Source organism: Phyllobates terribilis, unplaced genomic scaffold, assembly GCF_046119375.1.
Source record: "Phyllobates terribilis strain yellow unplaced genomic scaffold, ASM4611937v1 Scaffold_20__1_contigs__length_20440879, whole genome shotgun sequence".
Taxonomy (NCBI): Eukaryota; Metazoa; Chordata; class Amphibia; order Anura; family Dendrobatidae; genus Phyllobates; species Phyllobates terribilis.
In genome coordinates, this window is record NW_027362780.1 from 11,100,225 (window position 1) to 11,107,614 (window position 7,390).

Below are 7,390 nucleotides of genomic sequence, written 5' to 3' on the forward strand. Positions count from 1 at the left end.
ATAAATACAATTTAATAAAGCATAGGATAAAACAACATAAATAAAATTTAGTAAAGCATAGGTCAAAATAACATAAATACAATTTAATAAAGCATAGGATAAAACAACATAAATTCAATTTAATAAAGCATAGGATAAAACAACATAAATAAAATTTAATAAAGCATAGGATAAAACAACATAAATTCAATTTAATAAAGCATAGGATAAAACAACATAAATACAATTTAATAAAGCATAGGATAAAACAACATAAATCAAATTTAATAAAGCATAGGATAAAACAACATAAATACAATTTAATAAAGCATAGGATAAAACAACATAATTAAAATTTAATAAAGCATAGGATAAAACAACATAAATACAATTTAATAAAGCATAGGATAAAACAACATAAATACAATTTAATAAAGCATAGGATAAAACAACATAAATACAATTTAATAAAGCATAGTTTAAAACAACATAAATACAATTTAATAAAGCATAGGATAGAATAACATAAATCAAATTTAATAAAGCATAGGTTAAAACAACATAAATACAATTTAATAAAGCATAGGACAAAACAACATAAATACAATTTAATAAAGCATAGTTTAAAAAAACATAAATACAATTTAATAAAGCATAGGATACAACAACATAAATAAAATTTAGTAAAGCATAGGTCAAAATAACATAAATACAGTTTAATAAAGCATAGGATAAAACAACATAAATACAATTTAATAAAGCATAGGATAAAACAACATAAATAAAATTTAATAAAGCATAGGATAAAACAACATAAATTCAATTTAATAAAGCATAGGATAAAACAACATAAATACAATTTAATAAAGCATAGGATAAAACAACATAAATACAATTTAATAAAGCATAGGATAAAACAACATAAATACAATTTAATAAAGCATAGGATAAAACAACATAAATAAAATTTAATAAAGCATAGGATAAAACAACATAAATACAATTTAATAAAGCATAGGATAAAACCACATAAATACAATTTAATAAAGCATAGGATAAAACAACATAAATACAATTTAATAAAGCATAGTTTAAAACAACATAAATACAATTTAATAAAGCATAGGATAGAACAACATAAATCAAATTTAATAAAGCATAGGTTAAAACAACATAAATACAATTTAATAAAGCATAGGACAAAACAACATAAATACAATTTAATAAAGCATAGTTTAAAACAACATAAATACAATTTGATAAAGCATAGGATAAAACCACAGAAATACAATTTAATAAAGCATAGGATAAAACAACATAAATACAATTTAATAAAGCATAGGACAAAACAACATAAATACAATTTAATAAAGCATAGGATAAAACAACATAAATACAATTTAATAAAGCATAGGATAAAACAACATAAATACAATTTAATAAAGCATAGGATAAAACAACATAAATACAATTTAATAAAGCATAGGATAAAACAACATAAATACAATTTAATAAAGCATAGGTGAAAACAACATAAATACAATTTAATAAAGCATAGGACAAAACAACATAAATACAATTTAATAAAGCATAGTTTAAAACAACATAAATACAATTTAATAAAGCATAGGATAAAACCACAGAAATACAATTTAATAAAGCATAGGACAAAACAACATAAATACAATTTAATAAAGCATAGTTTAAAACAACATAAATACAATTTAATAAAGCATAGGATAAAACCACAGAAATACAATTTAATAAAGCATAGGATAAAACAACATAAATACAATTTAATAAAGCATAGGACAAAACAACATAAATACAATTTAATTAAGCATAGGATAAAACAACATAAATACAATTTAATAAAGCTTAGGATAAAACAACATAAATAAAATTTAATAAAGCATAGGTTAAAATAACATAAATACAATTTAATAAAGCATACGACAAAACAATATAAAAACAATTTAATAAAGCATAGTATAAAACCACAGAATTACAATTTAATAAAGCATAGGATAAAACAACATAAATACAATTTAATAAAGCATAGGACAAAACAACATAAATACAATTTAATAAAGCATAGGATAAAACAACATAAATACAATTTAATGAAACATAGGATAAACAACATAAATACAATTTAATAAAGCATAGGATAAACAACATAAATAAAATTTAATAAAGCATAGGCTAAAACTACATAAATACAATTTAATAAAGCTTAGGATAAAACAAATTAAATACAATGTAATAAAGCATAGGATAAAACAACATAAATTCAATTTAATAAAGCATAGGATAAAACAACATAAATAAAATTTAATAAAGCATAAGATAAAACAACATGAATACAATTTAATAAAGCATAGGTTAAAACAACATAAATACAATTTAATAAAGCATAGGATAAAACAACATAAATACAATTTAATAAAGCATAGGTTAAAACAACATAAATACAATTTAATAAAGAATAAGACAAAACAACATAAATACAATTTAATAAAGCATATGTTAAAGCAACATAAATACAATTTAATAAAGCATAGGTTAAAACAACATAAATACAATTTAATAAAGCATAGGATAAAACAACATAAATACAATTTAATAAAGCTTAGGATAAAACAATATAAATACAATTTAAAAAGCATAGGATAAAACAACATAAATACAATTTAATAAAGCATAGGATAAAACAACATAAATACAATTTAATAGAGCATAGGATAAAACAACATAAATACAATTTATAAAGCATAGGATAAAACAACATAAATTCAATTTAATAAAGCATAGGATAAAACAACATAAATACAATTTAATAAAGCATAGGATAAAACAACATAAATCAAATTTAATAAAGCATAGGATAAAACAACATAAATACAATTTAATAAAGCATAGGACAAAACAACATAAAAACTATTTAATAAAGCATAGTATAAAACCACAGAATTACAATTTAATAAAGCATAGGATAAAACAACATAAATACAATTTAATAAAGCATAGGTTAAAATAACATAAATACAATTTAATAAAGCATAGGATAAAACAACATAAATACAATTTAATAAAGCATAGGACAAAACAACATAAATACAATTTAATAAAGCATAGGATAAAACAACATAAATACAATTTAATGAAACATAGGATAAACAAAATAAATACAATTTAATAAAGCATAGGATAAACAACATAAATACAATTTAATAAAGCATAGGCTAAAACTACATAAATACAATTTAATAAAGCTTAGGATAAAACAAATTAAATACAATATAATAAAGCATAGGATAAAACAACATAAATTCAATTTAATAAAGCATAGGACAAAACAACATAAATACAATTTAATAAAGCATAGGATAAAACAACATAAATACAATTTAATGAAACATTGGATAAACAACATAAATACAATTTAATAAAGCATAGGATAAACAACATAAATACAATTTAATAAAACATAGGCTAAAACTACATAAATACAATTTAATAAAGCTTAGGATAAAACAAATTAAATACAATATAATAAAGCATAGGATAAAACAACATAAATTCAATTTAATAAAGCATAGGATAAAACAACATAAATACAATTTAATAAAGCATAAGATAAAACAACATGAATACAATTTAATAAAGCATAGGTTAAAACAACATAAATACAATTTAATAAAGCATAGGATAAAACAACATAAATACAATTTAATAAAGCATAGGATAAAACAACATAAATACAATTTAATAAAGCATAGGATAAAACAACATAAATACAATTTAATAAAGCATAGGATAAAACAACATAAATAAAATTTAATAAAGCATAGGTTAAAATAACATAAATACAATTTAATAAAGCATACGACAAAACAATATAAAAACAATTTAATAAAGCATAGTATAAAACCACAGAATTACAATTTAATAAAGCATAGGATAAAACAACATAAATACAATTTAATAAAGCATAGGACAAAACAACATAAATACAATTTAATAAAGCATAGGATAAAACAACATAAATACAATTTAATGAAACATAGGATAAACAACATAAATACAATTTAATAAAGCATAGGATAAACAACATAAATAAAATTTAATAAAGCATAGGGTAAAACTACATAAATACAATTTAATAAAGCTTAGGATAAAACAAATTAAATACAATGTAATAAAGCATAGGATAAAACAACATAAATTCAATTTAATAAAGCATAGGATAAAACAGCATAAATAAAATTTAATAAAGCATAAGATAAAACAACATGAATACAATTTAATAAAGCATAGGTTAAAACAACATAAATACAATTTAATAAAGCATAGGATAAAACAACATAAATACAATTTAATAAAGCATAGGTTAAAACAACATAAATACAATTTAATAAAGAATAAGACAAAACAACATAAATACAATTTAATAAAGCATATGTTAAAGCAACATAAATACAATTTAATAAAGCATAGGTTAAAACAACATAAATACAATTTAATAAAGCATAGGATAAAACAACATAAATACAATTTAATAAAGCTTAGGATAAAACAATATAAATACAATTTAAAAAGCATAGGATAAAACAACATAAATACAATTTAATAAAGCATAGGATAAAACAACATAAATACAATTTAATAGAGCATAGGATAAAACAACATAAATACAATTTATAAAGCATAGGATAAAACAACATAAATTCAATTTAATAAAGCATAGGATAAAACAACATAAATACAATTTAATAAAGCATAGGATAAAACAACATAAATACAATTTAATAAAGCATAGGATAAAACAACATAAATACAATTTAATAAAGCATAGGATAAAACAACATAAATGCAATTTAATAAAGCATAGGATAAAACAACATAAATAAAATTTAATAAAGCATAGGTTAAAATAACATAAATACAATTTAATAAAGCATAGGACAAAACAACATAAAAACTATTTAATAAAGCATAGTATAAAACCACAGAATTACAATTTAATAAAGCATAGGATAAAACAACATAAATACAATTTAATAAAGCATAGGTTAAAATAACATAAATACAATTTAATAAAGCATAGGATAAAACAACATAAATACAATTTAATAAAGCATAGGACAAAACAACATAAATACAATTTAATAAAGCATAGGATAAAACAACATAAATACAATTTAATGAAACATAGGATAAACAAAATAAATACAATTTAATAAAGCATAGGATAAACAACATAAATACAATTTAATAAAGCATAGGCTAAAACTACATAAATACAATTTAATAAAGCTTAGGATAAAACAAATTAAATACAATATAATAAAGCATAGGATAAAACAACATAAATTCAATTTAATAAAGCATAGGACAAAACAACATAAATACAATTTAATAAAGCATAGGATAAAACAACATAAATACAATTTAATGAAACATAGGATAAACAACATAAATACAATTTAATAAAGCATAGGATAAACAACATAAATACAATTTAATAAAACATAGGCTAAAACTACATAAATACAATTTAATAAAGCTTAGGATAAAACAAATTAAATACAATATAATAAAGCATAGGATAAAACAACATAAATTCAATTTAATAAAGCATAGGATAAAACAACATAAATACAATTTAATAAAGCATAAGATAAAACAACATGAATACAATTTAATAAAGCATAGGTTAAAACAACATAAATACAATTTAATAAAGCATAGGATAAAACAACATAAATACAATTTAATAAAGCATAGGATAAAACAACATAAATACAATTTAATAAAGCATAGGATAAAACAACATAAATACAATTTAATAAAGCATAGGTTAAAACAACATAAATACAATTTAATAAAGCATAGGATAAAACAACATAAATACAATTTAATAAAGCATAGGATAAAACAACATAAATACAATTTAATAAAGCATAGGATAAAACAACATAAATACAATTTAATAAAGCATAGGACAAAACAACATAAATACAATTTAATAAAGCATAGGATAAAACAACATAAATACAATTTAATGAAACATAGGATAAACAACATAAATACAATTTAATAAAGCATAGGATAAACAACATAAATACAATTTAATAAAGCATAGGCTAAAACTACATAAATACAATTTAATAAAGCTTAGGATAAAACAAATTAAATACAATATAATAAAGCATAGGATAAAACAACATAAATTCAATTTAATAAAGCATAGGATAAAACAACATAAATACAATTTAATAAAGCATAAGATAAAACAACATGAATACAATTTAATAAAGCATAGGTTAAAACAACATAAATACAATTTAATAAAGCATAGGATAAAACAACATAAATACAATTTAATAAAGCATAGGATAAAACAACATAAATACAATTTAATAAAGCATAGGATAAAACAACATAAATAAAATTTAATAAAGCATAGGATAAAACAACATAAATACAATTTAATAAAGCATAGGATAAAACAACATAAATACAATTTAATAAACCATAGGATAAAACAACATAAATACAATTTAATAAAGCATAGTTTAAAACAACATAAATACAATTTAATAAAGCATAGGATAGAACAACATAAATCAAATTTAATAAAGCATAGGTTAAAACAACATAAATACAATTTAATAAAGCATAGTTTAAAACAACATAAATACAATTTAATAAAGCATAGTTTAAAACAACATAAATACAATTTGATAAAGCATAGGATAAAACCACAGAAATACAATTTAATAAAGCATAGGATAAAACAACATAAATACAATTTAATAAAGCATAGGACAAAACAACATAAATACAATTTAATAAAGCATAGGATAAAACAACATAAATACAATTTAATAAAGCATAGGATAAAACAACATAAATACAATTTAATAAAGCATAGGATAAAACAACATAAATACAATTTAATAAAGCATAGGATAAAACAACATAAATCAAATTTAATAAAGCATAGGTGAAAACAACATAAATCAAATTTAATAAAGCATAGGACAAAACAACATAAATACAATTTAATAAAGCATAGTTTAAAACAACATAAATACAATTTAATAAAGCATAGGATAAAACCACAGAAATACAATTTAATAAAGCATAGGATAAAACAACATAAATACAATTTAATAAAGCATAGGACAAAACAACATAAATACAATTTAATAAAGCATAGGATAAAACAACATAAATACAATTTAATAAAGCATAGGATAAAACAACATAAATAAAATTTAATAAAGCATAGGTTAAAATAACATAAATACAATTTAATAAAGCATACGACAAAACAATATAAAAACAATTTAATAAAGCATAGTATAAAACCACAGAATTACAATTTAATAAAGCATAGGAT